Raw genomic sequence first — 14409 nt, 5'->3', positions numbered from 1 at the left:
ACACCTTATTGTAAAGTGTTACCAACAAAAGTACTTAAAAATATAAAGAGATGGTTCAACACAGGTCTAATGAATATCCTATTTATATGAGAATTTATGTTTTGACTACGAATGTCACGTCAATAACGCTGGAATTGCTCTAATGTGATGCTGGTCTTTGAAATACAGGTGCTTGCTTTTTTTGTCCAAAGTTGTGATGCAAGATTTTGAAACTCTGCCAAAAAAAAAAAAGCACAAATTCAATTTCATAAAATATTGTGCTTCACATTTTCATTCATTTACTTTTTATTTTTTTGTTATTTATTTATTTATTTATTATAAAGAATAGTTAGGTGTATTAATCTGGCCCTCTTAACTGCCCATTCTCTTGGACCCTTAGGGAAATTAATTGCCCACCCCTGGTCTACATGCAAGCAGGCTTTCTAATAAAATAAGGTAGTTGAGTGTTCATTAAAAAATAAATATATATAAAAGTGCTGCTTTATCCGACAATAACGTGCAGGGTGTCATAGAACTACATTTAAATAAATTAAATGTATAGATTTAAGTTATTTATTTATGTAATGTTCTAATTTTATTTATGTAAATTCTGCGTGACTGTGACTTGTAATGCGTGCATGCTGAACTTTCGAGCCGCGTTCAAACGCTGGAGCGGAGGGAGTTGCCATGGAAACGGAGCGGCAACACAACGACTGACAAGCAGGAAGCTCCGTTTCTCGCTGCTGTTTTTACTGTTTTCGGTAAGTTTAGTCCCTAAAATCTCACAAATATTAAATACAGCTATTCCTGACACCAATTGCTTGTATTTGACTCGTTTCTGGTGAAATTAGTTAATAGAAATGGTTTAGTGTCTTCGAACAAGTCCGTTAGCATCTTAGCCGTTTTCAGAGGACGCAACGTTAACATTAGGCTAACTCCGTAGACTGAGTTCTTTTTGAATGTTTGGGATTTTATTTACATCTTTATGTGTAGATGAGAGGTTTTGACAGTTCTGTAAAAGTTTTGCTGGTAATTTTTCAGTGGGTGATTGGAAATAGGCTTATTTATTTAACCTAAACATATAGGGCGAATTCCAAACAGAAGTGAGCATCCCTATGCCCTACTCCCTTCGAAGGGCAGAGCCCTTGAAGTGTGTTCTTTGAAGGGTGTAGGGCATTACTGTCTCCTATAAGCGTTTGGAACTCGCTTGGTGAAGGGAACTACGGACAAAATGTTACCTTGACAACGCTGCGCGTGCGTGCAGCATTCAGCTCTCCAACAATTGTTGCAAATAAATATTTCTTCTTATTGCTATTATTTTATTCAAATATTGTCTAACTGTGTCTTATTTACTATTAAACTTTTTCAAACTAAACTTGCTTAAACTTGCTAACAATACAGTCATAAATCATATTTTTATCACTGACGAAAATATTTTGTGTTACATAAAAATAAAGAAAAATTTAATTAGCTTATTCTACTTACGTTTGTATGTAAAGTCAAAATAAACCCCAACTTTGCTTTAAAATGCATGGCAAGATCTCCTAAGTGAAGATCACATGATCACAAACGGAAATCACTTCCGTGAAGTGACCATCACATGCTCCCTTCACTAACAGACTTCTGGAAGGGCCCTTCGTGAAGGGAATCAGTTGCTCACTTTCGTTTGGAACGTCCCTACAAATGGCGTCCCCTTCCCGAAGTGCCCTTCAAGGGCGCAAAAAAGCCGTTTGGAATTCGCCCATAGTCTACACTGTACCGTTAATCGGTGACGTCACTTACAGCAGCGGGACGGTTAACTGAATCTAGTTCAAACGTATTTTGATCTCTCATGGTAAAGAAATATTGATAAAAAAAACTGTTCTGTGATTTCAGAAGAAAAACAAAAGCACGGCAAGGCTCCAAGATTTCACAATTTCTGAAGGGAGCCGCAGACGGAGAAGTAAGGAACACAAGTGAACAGGTGAAGCTTCTTAACATTTTAAGAGGGCTTTGACATCCACAAGTAAGAAGTATGAGCAATATTAAATAAGTAAACCTAGAAGCAAATTATGTTATGTTAAAAGAATGTTTTCTGTATATTCTTCTTTCTCTTTTCTACATTTCACCTGCTCTAGCTTGGTTCCTTGTAATAAACCTGGCTGGCATTGTATACTAAATATCGATGGCTCTATGACAAATTGCTTCTTATGTTCCTACATTCTTCCATGTTGATGGCCTGCAACCCAGACTCAGAGCGGACCTCCTGTCGGACAACAACTCCCAGGCACAATGAACAATATGGTTGGCAAGTTAACCTCAAACATGCACTAATGTTCAAAATTCAGTAAAATACTTTGTTTTTGAAAAGAAATCTGTTATGCTCACCAAGCCTGAATTTATTAAAAAATTCAGATAAAAAAACCAGTAGTATTACAATTTAAAATATAGCTGCAAGCAGCAATCACGGGGCCAAGCAGTACAGAAGCAAACAACAAACCAACTGCAGAAATGAGTAATTGAAGCCATTTTAGGATGTTTTTTGTCAAAACTGCTGAAAAATTACATATAAAGCTATAGCAATATGAGTTATTGGCTTATCAATTTTGACCAATAGGTGTCACCATTTTCAAATCGATGTGGTCTGTTCTTTGTGAGGTGACAATGGCACACACAAAGTTTGGTGTCAATACGCCAAAGCATTGCAGAGATACAGCCTCAAGTGTCATTTTGGCAGCATATCTCAAATTCGTTGCTGTGGTATGCGAAAACGGTTTTGTCTATCGACTTGAATTCCATAACTTTTTGCCTGCATGGTCTGTAGATGATCTGAGCCAAATTTGGTGAGAATCGGACTAATCGTCTAGGACGAGTTCGACAAAGTAGGTTTTACGAACAATTGAATATAGCGAAAAAAGTAAACCTTACGATTTTTGAATTTTGGACTTGATTCGACTTGGCTTGAGCCAAGGAATAAGAGGAAAAAGGAATTTTCATTTTGTGGGCTCCGGTTCAAAAGTTATTAGCATTTCAAAAGTGAAAGTTTGGACAAGTGGTGGCGCTAGAGAGTTTGAGTTAGAGACTCCAAATTTGCTTTGGTTACTATTGAGACTGTCCTCTATCAGTGTGCCAAATTATACAACTTTCCCGCAATCGGTTCTATGGGCTGCCATTGACTTTGCGACGGAAGAAGAAGAAGAAGAAGAAGAAGAAGAAGAAGAAGAAGAAGAAGAAATATAGCTGCAAGCAGCAATCACGGGGCCAAGCAGTACAGAAGCAAACAACAAACCAACTGCAGAAATGAGTAATTGAAGCCATTTTAGGATGTTTTTTGTGAAATCGGCTGAAAAATGACATATAAACCTATAGCAATATGATTTATTGGCTTATCACGTTTGACCGATAGGTGGCGCTGTCATCAAATCGATTTGGTGTGTTCTGTGTGAGGTGACAATGGCACACACAAAGTTTGGTGTCAATACGCCAAAGCATTGCAGAGATACAGCCTCAAGTGTCATAATGGCGCCATGCCACAAATTTGTTGCTGTTGTATGCAGAAATGAGTAATTGAAGCCATTTTAGGATGTTTTTTGTCAAAATGGCTGAAAAACCACATATAAACCTATAGCAATATGATTTATTGGCTTATCACGTTTGACCGATAGGTGGCGCTGTCATCAAATCGATTTGGTGTGTTCTGTGTGAGGTGACAATGGCACACACAAAGTTTGGTGTCAATACGCCAAAGCATTTCAGAGATACAGCCTCAAGTGTCATAATGGCGTCATGCCACAAATTCGTTGCTGTTGTATGCAGAAATGAGTATTTGAAGCCATTTTAGGATGTTTTTTGTCAAAACGGCTGAAAAGTCACATATAAAGCTATAGCAATATGAGTTATTGGCTTATCAATTTTGACCAATAGGTGTCACCATTTTCAAATCGATGTGGTGTGTTCTGTGTGAGGTGACAATGGTACACACAAAGTTTGGTGTCAATATGCCAAAGCATTGCAGAGATACAGTCTCAACTGTGATTTTGGTATAATGCCTCAAATTCGTTGCTGTGGTATGCGAAAACGGTTTTGTGTATCGACACGAAATCCATAACTTTTGGTCAGCATGGTCTGAAGATGATATGATTCAAATTTGGTGAAAATCGGACAAACGGTTTAGGAGGAGTTCGAAAAAGTATGTTTTCCACATAAATCAAAATGGCGGAAAGAAAGTTCGGCTTATTATGACATAATTGGTGTGTATGTTGTCGGCATGACCCAAGGAATAATTGGAGAACAGTTTCATTACAATCGGCTAATGCAGTCAAAAGTTATTAGCATGTTTGGAAATTTCATTATTAATGATTAATTAATGGTTTATTACTCTTGACCAATAGGTGGCACCGTTACCAAACTTATGTAGCGTGGTCAGTGTGAGGTCACAATGTCACGTCCAAAATTTGGTGCGAATATGTCAAAGTTTCGCTGAGATACAGCCTCAGATGCAGTGTAGCATCTTTCCAGCCAATTCGTTGATGCGCCAAACGAAAACCGTGAAATATATCGACACAAAATCCATAACTTTTTGCCAGCATGGTCTGAAGATGATCCGAGTCAAATTTCGTGAAAATCGGACTTACGGTCTAGGAGGAGTTCGAAAAAGTAGGTTTTCAACATGAATCAAAATGGCGGACAGGAAGTTTAGCCAATTATTGCTAAATTGGTATCGATGATCTCGGCATGACCCAAGGAATCTATCAACATCAGTTTGATTACAATAGGCTAATGTAAGCAAAAGTTATTAGCATTTTTATAAATTTAATTTTAACGTTTGACCAAAAGGTAGCGCTGCCCCCAAACTTTTTAAGTACCATCAGGGCATGGGGCCGAAGAACCACACTGAGTTTCATAACGATAAGTTAATGCGTTCGTAAAATATAGCATTTTACGACGAAATTCAACATGGCCGACGGCCAAAATGGCTGACATGGGAAAATTTTGTATGGTTGGACTCGGCATGATGCACCGAATCTAAAGAGACCAGTTTTGTGATTTTTAGCCTAACCGTTCACAAGTTATAAGCAAAAATATGCATTTTTCATATCTCCTGACCACTAGGGGGCACAGTGCCGAAACACTGCAGGTAGCCTCAGGTCATGCTTGTTATAACACCCACCAAGTTTCGTCTCAATATGCCAAACTGTTGCGGAGATATAGCCTCATATCCATTTTTGCGTGGTTTTCGGCAAATTCGTTAGCATGTTTTTCGAAAACGCTTGAACGAATCGACTTGAATTCCATAACTTTTAGCCTCCATGGTCTGTAGATGATCTGAGCCAAATTTGGTGAGAATCGGACTAATCGTCTAGGACGAGTTCGACAAAGTAGGTTTTACGAACAATTGAATATAGCGAAAAAACTAAACCTTACGATTTTTGAATTTTGGACTTCATTCGACTCGGCTTGAGCCAAAGAATACGAGGAAAAAGGATTTTTCATATTGTGGCTTATGGTTCAAAAGTTATTCGCATTTCAAAAGTGAAACTTTGGACAAGTGGTGGCGCTAGAGAGTTTGAGTTAGAGACTCCAAAATTGCTGAGGATACTATTGAGACTGTCCTCTATCAGTGTGCCAACTTATACAACTTTCCCGCAATCGGTTCTATGGGCTGCCATTGACTTCGTGGCGGAAGAAGAAGATGAATAATAATAATAATAAATCTAACGGTTTCAATAGGTGCCTCCGCACCTTCGGTGCTTGGCCCCTAATAATAAGAAATCTAACGGTTTCAATAGGTGCCTCCGCACCTTCGGTGCTTGGCCCCTAATAATAAATCTAACGGTTTCAATAGGTGCCTCCGCACCTTGCTTGGCCCCTAATAATAAGAAATCTAACGGTTTCAATAGGTGCCTCCGCACCTCGGTGCTTGGCCCCTAATAATAAGAAATCTAACGGTTTCAATAGGTGCCTCCGCACCTTCGGTGCTTGGCCCCTAATAATAAATCTAACGGTTTCAATAGGTGCCTCCGCACCTTCGGTGCTTGGCCCCTAATAATAAGAAATCTAACGGTTTCAATAGGTGCCTCCGCACCTTCGGTGCTTGGCCCCTAATAAGAAATCTAACGGTTTCAATAGGTGCCTCCGCACCTTCGGTGCTTGGCCCCTAAATATCTGTTCTCTGTGTGAATATATTGTAAAACGTAATTTATTTCTGTGATCAAAGCTGAATTTTCAGCATCATTACTCCAGTCTTCAGAGTCACATGACCCTTCAGAAATCATTCTAATATGCTGATTTGCTGCTCAAGAAACATTTCTGATTATTATCAATCTTGAAAATAGTTGTGCTGCACAATATTTTTTGTGTGTGTGTTTTGTTTTTTTCAGGATTCTTAGATGAATAGAAATTTCAAAAGAACAGCATTAGTTGAAACAGAAAACTTTACACTCATTTTTTATTAATTTAATGCATCCTTGCTGAATAAAAATAAGAATTTCCTTTAAAAAAAAAATCCTGATAAAAATAAACAAACAAACAAACTTTACACTGTTAAAACATTCACACAAAAATACAACTCAGCACAGGTTACATTCATATTTGGGTCATTCTACAGAAACATCGACTTTTGGTATGGCAAGATGTCTTAAAATGTATTTCTTTTTTTAATATTTAAACTTAGACCACATTATTAGATTACCTTTTTACATTATGAATACACATAAATGACAGCTTAATGATTTTTTAAATATTTTTTAAATATTTATTTAAAGACCACACCTTCTTTGTCGATTTTAGAGGTTTTTATGAAATATTATTTCTCGATTTATTTCAGCACATGTAGTCAGTTACAGAAAACAATGATAATGCAACAAATAAGGAGATTATGTTTTATTTATTTTAATCAGGTTTGTTAAAAGTGTGATTGAATGATGTTAGTACATTTGCACAACCATATTTGTTATAACAATGAAAATATTTTGGGGGGAAAAAGTTATAAACAAGTAATGATGCAATCCTTTAAATCTTAACTCTTGAGTGAAGCAGAATTCAATGGATGTAAAATTATTATAGTGCCACTTATCACATTTGACAGTTAACAGTTCTTTACATATCATTCTATACGAATAGATGTGCAAAATCAAAGACGGTGCCGTCCGCGGAGCCATTTGTGTGCACTAAATCTTTAGAAAACAAACAAATAAATAAATTAACTAATTAATTAATTAATCGCGCGGCAGCAAATTCAGCAGCTTTTTTTGATATTATGCTGCCTTCACGTGCTATCGAAAATTTCCTATTTCCCACTTATGAAGTCGTGATTACGAGCTTGTCGTATTCAAGTGCTTTAATGTCGGAAAGAATAAAATGTAGCATCCCATTGGTTGACAATCATATAAACATTCACCGCGCTATACATGCAGTTCGCTGACAATTCTGGAATTTCAGTCAAATACATGCTTATTTCAATACTTATAAAACACACAATATGGTAAGCATAATCGTTCACATCTAGCTTATAAATACAATACTTTAGCGACAAGACAAAGGGATGTAGTTGCTGTGAGAACAGCATTGACAGCAGCAATGGTTGTCCCCTCCACCATGTTTAAAGTTTATCACCCGCCCAACTCGGAAACTCGGGTATCAAAATTATTTCCGAATTTCCCAGTAGCAAATACGACTTGAGAGGCCGTTCATGTCCAATTTCCGATCAGGAAACTCGTATTTACTTTAATTCCGATAGCACATGAAGGCAGCATTAAGCCTGGAGGGGTACAAATGGACGCAATCTGATGAATATTTAACTAAGAGTCTGCCGGCTAAAACCATAGACTGTAAAATTAATGTCGTTACTGGACAGTCAACTGTGTTGTTAGCTAACGTAATCGACCCTAGCTGTCCTTGTAGGTAGCCAGCATAGCTATGTCACTGTGAGTACAGTATACATCATAAATGTCATACCGTTTAATCCCAAATGTTGTGTTGGTTAGCACGTTTTATTGCAGTGAACCATTTTAGTCGTCTATCGGGATCAATCGCGTGTGTGTTGTGTGTATCTTATAGGATATATATATATATATATATATATATATACAGTGAGGAAAATAAGTATTTGAACACCCTGCTATTTTGCAAGTTCTCCCACTTAGAAATCATGGAGGAGTCTGAAATTGTCATCGTAGGTGCATGTCCACTGTGAGAGACATAATCTAAAAAAAAAAATCCAGAAATCACAATGTATGATTTTTTAACTATTTATTTGTATGATACAGCTGCAAATAAGTATTTGCACACCTGTCTATCAGCTAGAATTCTGACCCTCAAAGACCTGTTAGTCTGCCTTTAAAATGTCCACCTCCACTCCATTTATTATCCTAAATTAGATGCACCTGTTTGAGGTCGTTAGCTGCATAAAGACACCTGTCCACCCCATACAATCAGTAAGAATCCAACTACTAACATGGCCAAGACCAAAGAGCTGTCCAAAGACACTAGAGACAAAATTGTAAACCTCCACAAGGCTGGAAAGGGCTACGGGAAATTGCCAAGCAGCTTGGTGAAAAAGGTCCACTGTTGGAGCAATCATTAGAAAATGGAAGAAGCTAAACATGACTGTCAATCTCCCTCGGACTGGGGCTCCATGCAAGATCTCACCTCGTGGGGTCTCAATGATCCTAAGAAAGGTGAGAAATCAGCCCAGAACTACACGGGAGGAGCTGGTCAATGACCTGAAAAGAGCTGGGACCACCGTTTCCAAGGTTACTGTTGGTAATACACTAAGACGTCATGGTTTGAAATCATGCATGGCACGGAAGGTTCCCCTGCTTAAACCAGCACATGTCCAGGCCCGACTTAAGTTTGCCAATGACCATTTGGATGATCCAGAGGAGTCATGGGAGAAAGTCATGTGGTCAGATGAGACCAAAATAGAACTTTTGGTCATAATTCCACTAAACGTGTTTGAAGGAAGAAGAATGATGAGTACCATCCCAAGAACACCATCCCTACTGTGAAGCATGGGGTGGTAGCATCATGCTTTGGGGTGTTTTTCTGCACATGGGACAGGGCGACTGCACTGTATTAAGGAGAGGATGACCGGGGCCATGTATTGCGAGATTTTGGGGAACAACCTCCTTCCCTCAGTTAGAGCATTGAAGATGGGTCGAGGCTGGGTCTTCCAACATGACAATGACCCGCAGCACACAGCCAGGATAACCAAGGAGTGGCTCTGTAAGAAGCATATCAAGGTTCTGGCGTGGCCTAGCCAGTCTCCAGACCTAAACCCAATAGAGAATCTTTGGAGGGAGCTCAAACTCCGTGTTTCTCAGCGACAGGCCAGAAACCTGACTGATCTAGAGAAGATCTGTGTGGAGGAGGCCAAAATCCCTCCTGCAGTGTGTGCAAACCTGGTGAAAAACTACAGGAAACGTTTGACCTCTGTAATTGCAAACCAAGGCTACTGTACCAAATATTAACATTGATTTTCTCAGGTGTTCAAATACTTATTTGCAGCTGTATCATACAAATAAATAGTTAAAAAATCATACATTGTGATTTCTGGATTTTTTTTTTTTAGATTATGTCTCTCACAGTGGACATGCACCTACGATGACAATTTCAAACCCCTCCATGATTTCTAAGTGGGAGAACTTGCAAAATAGCAGGGTGTTCAAATACTTATTTTCCTCACTGTAGATAGATAGATAGATAGATAGATAGATAGATAGGAAAATGCGTATTTTCAATTGAAGGTAATTTATAGATTTAATGGGCTGTTTTTGGTGCTTGACACTTTTTTTATTGGTCATTTTGTGTGTTTTACGAATAAGATAGACTACAACGTTAAGAAGCTTACTTAAATGTAAAATGCTTTTTCTCTATTTTGCAATAGTGAAAGACGTAGCGCGCTAAGAGACAGCGTTATCGGGAAACGCACTCCAGAACAATTGGAGATTACCAAATCTCAAATCTAAATCTAATCTTTGAGATGAGTATCAACTGTCAATAGAACTGATGCAAAAGTATTTTTATCTAATTTTACTCTAAGATTGAACAGAATTGAAAAAGCAACATTGCCAGCAAGCACCCCTTTTAACACTTTCTTCAACAGCAAAAATGCAAGTGATCACGCGGACGCTTCCCTGTCGTGCATTCCACACGCCGCACAAACATTTGAATATGGGCCAATAATAGAGCATATTTATAGGCCTATAGGTTTATTAAAATAAATATTCACCAGTCCACTTCAGACAGATACGAGAGATGTAGTTATAACCTATAAATTGAAGGCTTTTAGACATTTTAATATGATCTAACTGACTGATGCCGCTCCAATCTGTTGATCATTATTTGTTGTTGATCAAGATTAAACGGATGTCGCTCTCATAAAAAGACTTCGTTTAATGACACAATTATGGATTAAATCATTAAGATACATAACAGGTTAAATAAAATATGCTGAATATGTAATATTGTTCAAATATTTATAAAAATGCTATAAATAGCCAGGCTGCTAATAAGACTTCAGTTTCACGTTTTGCGTCTGCATAACAAAATACATTATTTTTAATATGCAATTATACGAAATCAAACAAGACGTGTAATGAAGAAAAATATTTAGAAAAAAAATGGGGAAAAAGTAAATATTAATAAATTTTTAACGTACATTAAGTAAACAGTTCCCCGCAGTATAATATCAACCAATTCAGCACCACCACCATGGACAGCACCTCGCAATGACGTACATAAGAATATATACCTCAAGTAACCTTCTAAGGCATAGGTCTTCAACCCTGTTCCTGGGGACCCACTGTCCTGCAGAGTTTAGCTACAACCCTAATCAAACACACCCGAAGCACCTAATCAAGCTCCTCAAGATTGCTTGAAAATACAAAGGCAGGTGTGCTGAAGAAGATTGGAAATAAACTTTGCAGGACATTGGTCCCCAGGAGCTCTGTCCTAAGGCAGTGGTTTTCCAACCGGTCCTGCAAGCACCCCTAGCACCTCACATTTTGTATGTTTTCCTATATCTGACACACCCATTTCAGGTCTTGATGTCTCTACTAATGAGCTGATGAGTTGAATCAGGTGTGATAGATGAGGGAGACACAGAAAATGTGAAGTGATGAGGGTGCTTATTAGGACCGGTTTGAAAACCACTGTCCTAAGGTATACTTGTGCGTGTGTGTGTGTGTGTGTCTGTGTGTGTGTATAGTTCGGGGATCATACCTAGAAAAGTTGTACCTTGAGTTAAGGTCTACCTTTAGGTGGGTTTAAAATAGTAATCACACTGTATTAAAATCTATTTTGAGATAACTGTCAACTATGTCAATGGAACTGATGCATATGTATTTTTTTTGTCTTATTTTTCTATAAGATTTAACAAAATTTCAAGAAACTAAATGGCCAGGAAGCGCCCCATTGCTACCCTGTAATGAGTTTAAAATGTATCATTTATATTTACGAATTATAACCAGTATTGCCCCTTAATGGAAAGTTAATTTCTGTCCATGGTGCGCGAAGAATTTGCATGTGCGCTTGTGTTTTATAAGCGTGAGTGTGGTTTGTCTGCGCGCATTTAATTTCGCATGCCGTGGTAAAAATGTTTTTGATTTCATATTTACTGCTTCATATTAAAATCGGTTAGAAATTTAAATTAGTTTACGTTTACTAGAAAAAAAGTTTAATGTGATGTAAATTCACAATTGCGAGAATAAAGTCAGAAGTGAAAAATCCTGAATTACAAGATAAAAACTCAAAATTGCGAGATGTAAACTCCGAATTGCGTGGACAAAAGCCTGAGTCTAGGCTAAAAAATAAATATCTTTAAAATAAATATCGCAATTCAGACATTTTTCTCCGAAGTGCGGGACAAAAGAATAAGAAATATGAGATATAAATTCAGAACAGCGAGAAAAAATATAAAAAAAACAGAATTGTGAGAAAAAGTCTCAAATACCTTTATTTATCCGAAAATATGCTTCCATTAACTTATACACATGGAATAAGAATCTCGCTCTCACAGTTTTAAACGCACGGGAAATTCAAAGCATCGATGTAATAATCAAATAAATGGTTTACATTCCACAAACTTTAACAGCCCTAAACATATTTGTTCGCATTCGTTAAAAGGTTAACTTGACAGTCCCCATATATTACGATTTGACAAGCTGATCGTAAAAGTATGCTGAAGTGACTCTTTACGACTTTGATATTTAGATAGGATTTCGATATATGGGTTATGCATGAATGTATATACGTATTAATTTATGAAGTAGAGTATTATTTATTTAACTGCTCATGTAATTTAATCTGATTTTCATGCTCCTTAAGCTACACTTTTTGTTTCTTTGTTACTTTTACAGAAGACTGAGGTGGAAGAACAAGAGTAGAAGACGAGTACAGAGGAAAATGATTATCAACATGTTGTTGTTAGTAGTAGTAGTAATTTATAGTTATAGGTAATTTATTTATAGTTAATACTGTAATTTATTTGTTCATGCTGTATCGTTGCTTAATATGCTTGCACCTGTGCATGTTTATTTTTGTATACTTGATAATTAAATGTTTTGGAAGTATTTCATGGCTTATGCTATTTTATATCAACAATAAAACAATGAATATGGATTGTGGACTGATTTATTTATATAGATTTACTGCTTTATTTATCAATAACTAAGTACCAATGCAGAAAAAGGTAAGAATTAATAAACATGATGAATAGGGTTAGGTTACAATAACGTTCCCATAACGTTATTCTAACGTTATTCTAATGTTCCTCTAACGTTAGGGGAATGTTAGAATAACGTTCTATAAACCAGAAACTAACGTTCTATTTCCGTAAAGAAAACTTTCCTGGCTAACCAAAAACTAACCTTAAAAAAAACGTTCTGGGAACCAAAAACTAACGTTCCCGGAACGTTCTGGGAACCAAAAATTGTTAGCTGGGTTCCTGTTAAATAAGGACAGATAACAAAGTAGGTCCGTGACATGTAGAAACTGTAACGTTTATTGTAGGAATTAAATGTAGCTTTTAAACATTTGTATTTGTGAGAAATATTAAGTAATGTGACACTGACATTTACTATGCTGCTTGAGTTCGTGAATAACAAACGCACTAAAGTACTAAATTTGCTTCTGTGAATATAAATTATTTTAACTAGTTTATCTTAGATTATAGACCAACTGCAACCAATTTCGGCAGAGTGCTATGCAAAACGCGAGGGAATGTGCTCCAACGCGTTCAAATTCTTACTTTTCAAAGTCTGTGGTTAAAGCGCCACTTAGCGGTAAAAGGCAGCAAATACACTTTTTAAATGTTACCGCCGCGGGAACGGCATTAGAAGGTAGAAGTATTATTCTTGATGAGTAACATCTGTATACAATTATTATATAGTAAATTTACTTAATTTTTTTTAATATGAATTTTCATCATTTTCAAACTTAAAATCAGCAGGCTTTTATTTTGGCTGGTAGCCGGTGTTATGGATCAACTGGGGATCGTGTTAACTGGGGATGTGCGCGTGCACGCAAGTATGTTTACCTGGATTTCCAGCAGATGTTAGATGGCGACAGATTCGTCACTGCGATATTCCGCGGGTCATAGATTAAAAAACGTTTTTCAACAGTTGTATACATTGGCGTCATGCATAATAAAGCGTTTTGATTCCGCGGTGTCCGTACCTGCGTATGTCACGCGGTTTAGGAAGTTTACCATGCTCCCATGAAACGCTCACAACCACGCCCACGTTAACACGGGACATTTGTTTCAATGGATGATCAAACTCTTCAACGAACTGAAGTAAAAATGTAAGTATTTTATTTTCAATATTAGCCTACTGTATCACATTGTGTCTGTAGTGTGCTGTCATGTGTTCTAAATAACAGATATAGATTAAGTTAAAATTAGCAGTAGCTAGGCTACCTAAAGCAAACATGAATGGCAAAGTCCTTTAACTTTTTATTGACAAGCCTGTTCATTGAGTTTGCTATTGTTCTTAATCAAATTATTTATTTTCTGAGTGATTATATATAGAGAGAGAGATAGAGAGAGATCATGAAAAAAAAAACAGAGATGGGCTACTTTGGCTTGGCTTGAGTTTGTGTGATTTTACTCTGCTAATTTTATTATCTGAGATCTTGCTTGTACAGTCAACTCTGGTGCCTCTCTATCCTCTTCCCTGGACATAAAGTTTCATCCTGGATTTATGACTGATCTGAAATCAACATTTTGCATTGGCTTAGAACTCTGTTCAGAACAATTCTGTACTCAGTTTCTTATAATCATATAATCAATTAAATTAACTTCATTTTATATATGCTTAATAGTGTGTCTGTATTGTACTGTACATTATGCTCAGTTAGGTGCTTGAATATAAATGTTGTGAATCTGTTGTCTTTCACTGAACATGTAGAGAACACTTTGTTTAAAGTAAATTCTAAGTTCATGACTCCTGC

The 14409-nt window shown here is 37.0% G+C and overlaps 1 long non-coding RNA gene across 1 annotated transcript; it reads left to right on the top strand.

Moving 5' to 3' along the window:
• The first annotated feature begins 553 nt into the window (after window positions 1-553).
• Window positions 554-12579, top strand: LOC131551276 (uncharacterized). The gene is made up of 4 exons (XR_009273722.1): window positions 554-740; window positions 1855-1942; window positions 2209-2262; window positions 12318-12579. It is a non-coding gene; the product is annotated as an uncharacterized LOC131551276 (long non-coding RNA).
• Window positions 12580-14409: the final 1830 nt, after the last annotated feature.

This window comes from Onychostoma macrolepis, chromosome 12 (assembly GCF_012432095.1).
Source record: "Onychostoma macrolepis isolate SWU-2019 chromosome 12, ASM1243209v1, whole genome shotgun sequence".
NCBI classification, from domain to species: domain Eukaryota; kingdom Metazoa; phylum Chordata; class Actinopteri; order Cypriniformes; family Cyprinidae; genus Onychostoma; species Onychostoma macrolepis.
Note: the sequence above shows the minus strand (reverse complement) of the source record. Positions and strands in the feature narration are given on the sequence as shown.